We start from the raw sequence: 11689 nt of genomic DNA on the forward strand, positions 1-11689 counted from the left end.
GGCCGGTCTAACCACCGGGTTGACCCCCGGGTCAACAACGATCTTGTAGGCACAGGGCAGCTTCCCCAGGACGTCATCAAATCGGTCGGGATACTCGATCAGGGGGTCCATGGGGGCCTGCACCAGGTGGATGTCGCGGTGGAATGAAACCAAGCCAAAGTCCTGGCATGCACGGGCGCCCAGCAGGGTGACGTTGTCAGATGCGAGCAGGAGGAACGTGAGGGGCCGAGAGGTCTCCAGAACAGTACAGATAACCGTTGCCTTCCCCACGGCAACCAGAACACCTCCCCCATAGGCATGAAGGCGGGAGTCGTCAGGAGTAACCCTCTCCCCCGAGCTTATCTGCTCGAAGAGGCCAACAGACATAACATTTGCAAAAGCACCAGTATCGACCTTCGCAGGGAAGGAGTGTCCATTGACAGTAACATGCACGGAAGGATCCGTTATCAACGCAGGTGCACCCAAAAGCGAAAACACTGTATCTGGATCGGGGAGTTCCTCGTGTTGGTACTGGGAACCGGTTGCGCTATCACTGTTCGCAAGGTTGTTTAGACTCCTTCTAGGAGCAGGGATAGGTCTCCCACGAGAACGACAAGCTGCAGAAAAGTGGTTCAGTTTCCCGCAGGAATTACAAGTTTTGCCCTGCGCTGGGCAAACGTTAAACTGGTGTGACGAGAAGTTGCAGTTTGGGCATCGGCGAGGGGTGACCGTAGTGGGCGCGGAGGGGGCGACCCTGGCCGGCGGGGCATTTAGCCGCCGGCGGCCGGTGAAATTTATGTCATGGGACGCCGGCCGAGATACTGAGGCAACAGCAGAGGCCATGCGTGCGGCATGTACGGCGTCCTTTAGCGACAGGTCAGGCTTCATCAGGAGCTTGTCACGCAGCTTGGAGTTTAGGAGACCGTTGACCAGGACGTCCCTGATCATCTCGTCGGGTGTGATCGTTTCAAGGCGGCACCGCCGAGCCATATGCCTCAAAGAAGCAATGAAGGCGTCAACGTGCTCCCCTGGAGTCTGACGACGCGTGAAAAAGTTAAAACGCTCAATAATGTTATTGGTGGGTATATCACACAGGGCAGTGAACTTGGCCATGAGACATGCCGGGTCGTTGCGGTCCTCCGGAGGGACGAAATCGAACGAAGCATAGCGTTCCATTGCCTCCGGACCAGCCAGGTTGAGGAGCAGGTGAGCCTGTACCGCAGGATTTGCATCAGGATGGGCAATCGCGATATAGTGTTCGTAGTCCCGCTGGAAGACAGTCCAGCGGTGCACTATGTCCCCATCAAAAACGAGCGTGTCCGGACGACGACACGAGGGAGCCATGGCAAAGTGGAAGGAGGGGACACAACTGGGAGGAACAAATAATAAAATAAAACCGATCAACAGGAGACGCAAGTCTACCGCTCTGACACCATGTAAAAGGACGTCCCTCGTACGCAGAGTCTTTTACTGAATAGGTTTATTAATTGCACTACACACATTATGCCCTAGCTGTCCGTGGTCATCACTGGAACTAGAGAGCAAGCTGGAGGTGGGGAAGCTACAATTATACAAGAGACCATGGGGAGTGGTTAGTAGTGGTGAGGTCACTATGTTAAAGGAACATGCACTGATCTACAGAGACTATCCCCCAAAACAAGCATAAGCTAAAGATGGCTGCAATATAGGCCTGGCAGAGCATCCCCTGAGAAGACACCCAGCAACTGGTGATGTCCATAAATCGCAGACTTCAAGCAGTCATTGCATGCAAAGGATATGCAACAAAATACTAAACATGACTACTTTCATTTTCATGACATTGCTGTGTCCCAAACATTATGGTGCCCTGAAATGGGGGGACTACGTATAAACACTGCTGTAATTTCTACATGGTGAAACCAAAAAGCATAAAAATGAGCTTTATTAAAATCTGACAATGTGCACTTTAACCACATGTGATTTTCTTTTCTATTACAAATCTCAATTTGTGTAGTACAAAGGCAAATAAATAAATAAATGATGGGTCTTTGTCCCAAACATTATGGAGGGCACTGTATATGCCATGCACAGTGCTTTATATTTGAACACATAATTGTCTTAAACTTTGAGTTTGTAAACTTTTGTGGCTTGACACCAAGATGTAGTAACTCTTCCAAGTGTGGCATTTACAAACCTCAAGTTACTGTAATTTGTAAGTGCTGCAACAATTGCTATATTGTTTTTAATTTTATAAAACAAAAACAATTCAGATGTTGCTTTTTCTTAAAATACAAATCTTTACTGGTACTTTGACCAGTATTTTCTGTTTGCAAATCCTGTACATAAATTGTACATGACATCATTTAACCACCTATTAGTTTGTTGTGTACCTGTTGACGAAATTCAAAATGCATTTGAAATAAAGTATTGCCAAACATATTTTGTCTCAGCAGAGGCTTGATAACTTTATTTCCTGAGTGTTGGGCTTTTTTTACATTAATAATGCATGATTAGTAGTTTGTTCTCCCATGATATGTTCATGATTTAATCTCTGCTATTGAATTGCAACTGTGCTAATACGATGCGAGTGTGTTAAGATTCTGCATAGCCCATAACCTGAAACCAAATTAGCTCTCAATTCCCACAGAACACTACCTACTGCTGCATTCTTCATTTGAGCCAGGGCTTTTGGATGGGAAGCTCAACAGAAAGCTACTTGTTTAGTAGAAGATGAAAACCAAGGATGGCAAGCAGGCAGAAACACAAATTATGTGGTGTTCTCTTTGAAATAAGTTGCTGAAAGGATACTTAAGACACAAAGGTTGTCTCCGGTAAGTAGCTTAAATATAGATGACATGGTTGACATTAGGGTGCAAGTTTTCTTTTTGCTGCCCCCAACCAACTGGCTGGAGCATTCAGCCGTATCTTAATATAGTCACCCGACTCGGAAAGATTTCTGCAAAGTTTGTGAGAGAAATGGAATACTGTCAGATTGGTGTGGTAGTGAGAGCTGCATTTTGGGTTGTTTGAATAAGATGAGAAATGACAATGCCATTATCAGGAGTTATCAGCCTTCATGTTTGATTGAAAATAAAAACTGTTAAGGTGTGGTGGGCCATGCATCTAGTGGTCACTTATCTTGTCTCAGCAACAGTTATCTGTTAGGCATCAGCTCAAAAAGAACAGACTTGGTTAAATTGCATCTAAGGAGATTGATTTTAACATGGAAAAGAAACAAGAAATGGATGTATTTAAGAGAGAGTTAGATATAGCTCTTAGGGCTAATGGAATCAAGGGATATGGGGAAAAAGCAGGAACGGGGTACTGATTTTGGATGATCAGCCATGATCATATTGAATTGCGGTGCTGGCTCAAAGGGCCGAATGGCCTAATCCTGCACCTATTTTCTATGTTTCTAAACATTGTGGCGAAATTCCATACAATTGACATGACTGTTATTTCTGCCATTTGTCTTTTCAGAAAATAAACTGAAAGATGGATTTTGTGTAGGAAAGAACTGCAGATGCTGGTTTATGCAGATGCTGGTTTCTTCAGACTCTGGAGAACCTGAGAGGGTCTGAAGAAAGGTTCTAACCCAAAACGTCACCTATTCCTTCTCTCCAGAGATGCTGCCTGACCCGGAGTTACTCCAGCATTTTGTGTCTATCTGTGGGACAAATTTGTTCTCACAGACTGCTGCTGCTCTTTAATAATATAATAATAATAATATATTCCTTTATTCGTCCCGCACCGGGGAAATTTACAGTGTTACAGCAGCAAAGTGGATAGCAAGAGAGCAAGAGATCATTCATTATAAATAAAAGATACATAAATTGTCATTTGTTTCCGTGTGTTCTTAGCTGTTATTGTTGACTCGTCTGCTGGGAGCAGTGCTGGTTGTGCAGTCTCACAGCAGCGGGAAGGAAGGACCTCCTATATCTCTCCTTCACGCACTTGGGGTGAAGGAGTCTGTCACTGTAGGAGTTACTCAGTGCAGTGACAGTGTCCTGCATGGGGTGGGAGTCGTTGTCCAGCAGCGATGTTAGCTTTGCCATCATCCTCCTCTCTCCCACCACCTGCACTGAGTCGAGGGTGCAACCCAGGACAGAGTTGGCCTTCCTGACCAGCTTGTCGAGTCTCTTCCCTTCCGCCTCTGAGATGCTGCTGCTCCAGCAGACCACTCCATAAAAGATGGCCGATGCAACCACTGTGTTATAGAAGGTCCTTAGGAGTGCCCCCTGCACTCCAAAGGACCTGAGTCTCCTTAGCAGATAAAGTCTGCTGTAATATCAGTTAATTGTGCAAGTTCCAGTAATGCCTTTTTTGGAAAAGAACAAAGTGCTTTTATGTTCACCTTTCTCTTCAATAAACTCAAAACTATGCAAAGGTCACAGCTCTAATTTGAGTGCTTATCCTCATCTCAACTGCTAATTAAAGGGGATGAAGTGATACAGTGCTGCAAATTCAACTCCTTAACTATACAAAAAGAACAAATAGCTTGGATAATGCCAGGTTTTGTGTATAACTGGGACTTGAACAGTTCATTTCAGAACAAATTGCTGAAAAGAGACTTTATAATATGACTAATTGCTCCCAAATTTTATTTGCATTCAAAGTGGCAAAGTTATAAACTTCACTGATGTATTCAATACTCAGTTTGATGGAACAAGCTGTGCAGAAAGCTAAATAGTGCAGATAAAATTGAAGAATAATTGAAATGGCCATATGAGGAAGTGGGCGATTGAGAGATGTTTGGGACTGTCCCAATGCCCAGTTCTTACTTCTCATGTTGACAAGCTTGCTATGGGGGGGAGGGGTTAACAAATTGTGAATATGAAGATGAGGTTAAAGGGAATACAGGAGATATTGCAGAAGACTCTCGGAAGAATGGGAACAGAAGTTCTAGAGGGGAAAAGAGATTATGGGCAGGGCCATTTGTGACCGATGTGAGAGGGGAGGTAAATACAGAAATTAAAGTGTTGTACTTAAATGCGCGTAGTATAAAAAATAAAGTGGATGAGCTTGAGGCTCAGTTAGTCATGGGCAAGTATGATGTTGTAGGGATCACTGAGACATGGCTACAAGAGGACCAGGGCTGGGAAGTGAATATTCAGGGGTACACAACGTATAGAAAAGACAGACAGGTGGGCAGAGGTGGTGGGGTTGCTCTGCTGGTAAGGAATGATATTCATTCCCTTGCAAGGGGTGACATAGAATCAGGAGATGTTGAATCAGTATGGATAGAAATGAGGAATTGTAAGGGTAAAAAGACCCTAATGGGAGTTATCTATTGGCCCCCAAACAGTAGCCTCGACATAGGGTGTAAGTTGAATCAGGAGATAAAATTGGCGTGTCACAAATGTAATGCTACGGTGGTTATGGGAGATTTCAACATGCAGGTAGACTGGGAAAATCAGGTTGGAAATGGACCCCAGGAAAGAGAGTTTGTAGAGTGCCTTCGAGATGGATTCTTAGAACAGCTTGTACTGGAGCCTACCAGGGAGAAGGCAATTCTAGATTTAGTGTTGTGTAATGATCCTGATCTGATAAGGGGACTAGAGGTAAAAGAGCCATTAGGAGGCAGTGATCACAACATGATAAGTTTTACTCTGCAAATGGAAAGGCAGAAGGGAAAATCGGAAGTGTCAGTATTACAGTATAGCAAAGGGGATTACAGAGACATGAGGCAGGAGCTGGCCAAAATTGACTGGAAGGAGGCCCTAGCAGGGAAGACGGTAGAACAGCAATGGCAGGTATTCCTGGGAATAATGCAGAGGTTGCAGGATCAATTTATCCCAAAGAGGCAGAAAGACTCTAAGGGGAGTAAGAGACACCTGTGGCTGACAAGGGAAGTCAAGGACAGCATAAAAATTAAGGAGAGGAAGTATAACATAGCAAAGAAGAGTGGGAAGACAGAGGATTGGGACTCTTTTAAAGAGCAACAAAAGTTAACTAAAAAGGCAATACGGGGAGAAAAGATGAGGTGCGAGGGTAAACTAGCCAATAATATAAAGGAGGATAGCAAAAGTTTTTTTAGGTACGTGAAGAGGAAAAAAATAGTCAAGGCAAATGTGGGTCCCTTGAAGATAGAAGCAGGGGAATTTATTATGGGGAACAAAGAAATGGCAGACGAGTTAAACCGTTACTTTGGATCTGTCTTCACTGAGGAAGATACACACAATCTCCCAAATGTTCTAGGGGCCGGAGAACCTAGGGTGATGGAGGAACTGAAGGAAATCCACATTAGGCAGGAAATGGTTTTGGGTAGACTGATGGGACTGAAGGCTGATAAATCCCCAGGGCCTGATGGTCTGTATCCCAGGGTACTTAAGGAGGTGGCTCTAGAAATAGTGGAAGCATTGGAGATCATTTTTCAATGTTCTATAGATTCAGCATCAGTTCCTGTGGATTGGAGGATAGCAAATGTTATCCCACTTGTTAAGAAAGGAGGGAGAGAGAAAACGGGTAATTATAGACCAGTTAGTCTGACATCAGTGGTGGGGAAGATGCTGGAGTCAATTATAAAAGACGAAATTGCTGAGCATTTGGATAGCAGTAACAGGATCATTCCGAGTCAGCATGGATTTACGAAGGGGAAATCATGCTTGACAAATCTACTGGAATTTTTTGACGATGTAACTAGGAAAATTGACAGGGGAGAGTCAGTGGATGTGGTGTACCTCGACTTTCAGAAAGCCTTCGACAAGGTCCCACATAGGAGATTAGTGGGCAAAATTAGAGCACATGGTATTGGGGGTAGGGTACTGACATGGATAGAAAATTGGTTGACAGACAGAAAGCAAAGAGTGGGGATAAATGGGTCCCTTTCGGAATGGCAGGCAGTGACCAGTGGGGTACCGCAAGGTTCGGTGTTGGGACCCCAGCTATTTACGATATACATTAATGACTTAGATGAAGGGATTAAAAGTACCATTAGCAAATTTGCAGATGATACTAAGCTGGGGGGTAGTGTGAATTGTGAGGAAGATGCAATAAGGCTGCAGGGTGACTTGGACAGGTTGTGTGAGTGGGCGGATACATGGCAGATGCAGTTTAATGTAGATAAGTGTGAGGTTATTCACTTTGGAAGTAAGAATAGAAAGGCAGATTATTATCTGAATGGTGTCAAGTTAGGAAGAGGGGATGTTCAACGAGATCTGGGTGTCCTAGTGCATCAGTCACTGAAAGGAAGCATGCAGGTACAGCAGGCAGTGAAGAAAGCCAATGGAATGTTGGCCTTCATAACAAGAGGAGTTGAGTATAGGAGCAAAGAGGTCCTTCTACAGTTGTACCGGGCCCTGGTGAGACCGCACCTGGAGTACTGTGTGCAGTTTTGGTCTCCAAATTTGAGGAAGGATATTCTTGCTATTGAAGGCGTGCAGCGTAGGTTCACTAGGTTAATTCCCGGAATGGCGGGACTGTCGTATGTTGAAAGGCTGGAGCAATTAGGCTTGTATACACTGGAATTTAGAAGGATGAGGGGGGATCTTATTGAAACATATAAGATAATTAGGGGATTGGACACATTAGAGGCAGGAAACATGTTCCCAATGTTGGGGGAGTCCAGAACAAGGGGCCACAGTTTAAGAATAAGGGGTAGGCCATTTAGAACGGAGATGAGGAAGAACTTTTTCAGTCAGAGAGTGGTGAAGGTGTGGAATTCTCTGCCTCAGAAGGCAGTGGAGGCCAGTTCGTTGGATGCTTTCAAGAGAGAGCTGGATAGAGCTCTTAAGGATAGCGGAGTGAGGGGGTATGGGGAGAAGGCAGGAACGGGGTACTGATTGAGAGTGATCAGCCATGATCGCATTGAATGGTGGTGCTGGCTCGAAGGGCTGAATGGCCTACTCCTGCACATATTGTCTATTGTCTATGTGTGCTCCAAACTTAGTTATTCTGAGTTTGGACCTAACATGATCACCAGAAAAAGTAAATTAATTGCAAGCAAACTATAAATACTCCTTGATACATGTAACCTACCTGTGCTCGTTATTCTTCATTTTTCCAAAGTTTGAAACCTAATTTGCTTTTTTAAAGTTTATGTGCCTCTCAAGTGATGTTATCTCCAAAAAATAAAGTACATTTTATCCAGAACTGCAAGTTTATTGTATTGCATCACGGATAATGCAGAGCACAGTTATTACTGGGTTCGACCTTACTCGAGCACGGTATAGTCCTTCTATTGCCCCTAGGCGTTATTTCTATTCCCTATTGTAACTTCAGAATAAGATTACAAATTAATACTGAAGTACAGACGTTTAAAATAGCTGACAGGAATTTTAGTTGGATGGTCAGTGCTGATAATGGTTTGTAATGGCTATTCCACCGTGATTTATAATTTGTAACTTATTGGATCAATATACTCTCGGTCTGATTTTTTTAAATCCCGTTCACTCAAAATTTTGGGCAGAGAAAATACATCTGTTTAATGTATTCCCACATTTTGACTCTAATTAGCGGCAAATGTCAATGTTTGTTCACTGTCCCTTCCTGACATGTTCTAGCCATTACCCATTTCACCATTTTGCACTATTGTATGGTCCTTTCTCATTAACCTTCCAAGTTTCTCTGCACCCTCCTTTTCTGTTTAAAGCTTTATTTATAATGCAGGCTACTCAATTTTCTATCTCTAGCACAGCTAGCTCATGCCGCCTTCTTGCAGTTTGTTTTTACATTTTAAGACCCTGGTTTCAGATTGAAGTAAATCTTCCTAGATTAATATAAAATAATATCATATTTTCATTCTTCTTGGAGGCCTCTTAGCTACAAGATTATTACTTAACTCTTTCTCTTGTGCTATAATGTATGTAAAATAGCCTGTTTCCTCCTGAACACATGGATCTAGAAAAACATATTGTATGCATTTCATTAACTCATCCTTCACATTATTACTTCCCCAACTATATGCAAATTAAAGTTCCATGATTATTACGGTAGCGCAGCGATAGAGTTGCTGCTTTACAGCGAATGCAGCGCCGGAGACTCAGGTTCGATCCTGACTACGGGTGCTGCACTGTAAGGAGTTTGTACGTTCTCCCCGTGACCTGCGTGGGTTTTCTCCGAGATCTTCGGTTTCCTCCCACACTCCAAAGACGTACAGGTATGTAGGTTAATTGGCTGGGTAAATGTAAAAATTGCCCCTAGTGGGTGTAGGATAGTGTTAATGTACGGGGATCGTTGGGCGGCACGGACTTGGTGGGCCGAAAAGGCCTGTTTCCGGCTGTATATATATATGATTATTGTATTGCCTATATTGCATTTATTTCTGATACGCACTGTGTCTTGTATTACCACTACTGTTGAGGATCTATTAGCAACACCATTAATATTTCCTGCCTTTCCATGTATTAGTTCTAACCAAACTGATACAATTCCTTGAGTATATGAGCCTTTCTCTCTGGTGCTTTAATCCCAATTCGTTATTATCAGGACTAACCCTTGCCCTTTTCCATTTTCCCCCTCTATTCCAAAGGTTAAAATACTAGTCGGCCCGGCGCTGTCTACAAACAGCAGAACAAATCCAGTTTGGATAATTATTGTACAGTCTCTTCTCACTCACCATCAAAGTGGTGGAAGGTGTCACCTCGTAGCAAGGGACTAGTTATCAATAACCTACTCACCAACGCTATGACTATTTTGCTCCAGACTTCATCACAGCTACATTCCAAACATGGCCTTGCATCTCCGCCATTGACTGAGCTGCCTGATTCCTGCAAGGTTATCTGTCACATTAGATTTCCAATAGGTGGTAAATGAACCAACAGAAGGCATCCAGCTGTGGCCAGGTGAATCATCTGCACGTGGAATTCCCACTATCGCAGACTTAATCAATTCAACTCTCGGTGAGAAATCAAGAATTTTACTGCTTTTACTACTACTAACACACATGCGAATCAAAAGGTATATTTCTATCATATTAACAAGAGTTGCCAGGGAAACAATGAGGGGGGCTGGGGTGAGTGGAACTATCAGAAGCAATGTTTACCAAAGAAAAGGGCTTTCACAAAGCTACAGTAACTGAGATACGGTAACTGGTCAGTATAAGAAAGGTTAGCAATGCTTAAAAATAATCATATTGTCAAATGGATTACAGCCTAGTAAAATATTGGTGAAAATTACAAAGGTGCTGCCTTCCGTATTCTAATCCTCTTAGATGCAGGGATTGCAAGTGTTATATCCTTGCTCAAGAAAAGAGAGGACAAACTTGGCAAATACAGCTCAACATGCCTCATTATTACATTTAATTTTTTTTTTAAATCGTGCAGGAAGCAATTAACAAACATTTGGATGAGCAGGGACCAAATCTGTCATTCTGTTTCATAAACGATCGAGATTGTTAGTGTAAAGCAAAGATGATGATTGAGGGTAGTGTAACACTGAAATTGCTTATATCGGTATATTAGAAAGTGCAGATAGTACTGCGATAATGCCTCAAATTGGACATAACATGGTTGATGAATTAAGGGACACTATTTGTACAATACAGGCCACCAAATTAGTTATGCAATTTTGATTGGGAAGTTAAGTTACTTTGGAAATTGACAAGCAGAGAAAAAAAAGCATCTTGCAAAAGATAACAGTCTAAGAAAAAATAATTGCTTCCATGTAACCTCCCCGCAGTAATCATGCATTATCGTCTTGTAAGAGCAGTCTGTAGGTCTCACCACAGGTGGCTATTGAAGTTGACAAGCAAACGCTTCTAGTGACACTTGTGCAATGATACTCTCTATTGAACGATTTTTAAAGATTTTTGAAGTGGGGATCCAGTATCATTGTAATTGTGAGCCTGAAACACTAGCCCGTAACCCATTTTTCCCCTGTAACACAATTACAGATATATGTTATTTTATGTCAACACCGATATTGCAAGGTTTCTAAGAAACACAACTATTGCTTTAAAGCAGATTTACCTATACATATATTAGGCCAATTGATAACATTGAAGGTTCTGGGTCAAATTTGCTCCATGGAAGTAAAAAGAGAAGAGGGTTGTGGAGGATGGATGATTTGTCAATCTGATTAGTTACATATTTTATGTACCGTAATGATCTGTATTGAGATCTCTTCAAATGTGATATTTTCAGATAACATGGAGCAGAGTAAAGAGTGAGCGAGCCTTTTAAGTCCTGACGAGGTCATGGATGTTCAAGGACAAAAAATGTGAATTGGTCAGTTGTGCCTTGTTTTATCACAGTTCTGTATTTCTTGGAAATAAATGCCATTAAGTTTCAGTACTCGTGCAAAATGCAGAAGTCTGAACTAGCCAAGCTTGGGCACCAATTAACTAGCTGCAGCATGAAGCTGAACTCCCCACAGAGTCAGGCAATGGAGCAGGAACTTGAATCCCCAGCGTTTAGGCTGCTCGTTATCAGAACTGCACAACAGCAGACCTGATACAGCATCCACAGTCCCCGTGCATTAGTTTGTAGGCCGTAAGATTACAAGGAAGGTAAATAAAAGGTACACTTTTTATCAGCTTCTGTTTGATTTAATGTTTTAACTATTAACGGAAAATACTTTCATTTTTCAAAATCCGAGACAGCATGGACCCACACCCTTCAGCACACCTAGTCCATGTCGACCACCTATTTACATTGATCCCACCTTCTATTAGATCCCCCAGATTCTATCACTCACCTAAACACCAGGGGGCAATGAACAGCAGCAAATCATAGAAAATAGGTGCAGGAGGAGGCCATTCATTGTGAACAACATGGCTGATCATCCACAATCA

Source organism: Rhinoraja longicauda, chromosome 26 (assembly GCF_053455715.1).
Source record: "Rhinoraja longicauda isolate Sanriku21f chromosome 26, sRhiLon1.1, whole genome shotgun sequence".
In the NCBI taxonomy this organism is placed as follows: Eukaryota; Metazoa; Chordata; class Chondrichthyes; order Rajiformes; family Arhynchobatidae; genus Rhinoraja; species Rhinoraja longicauda.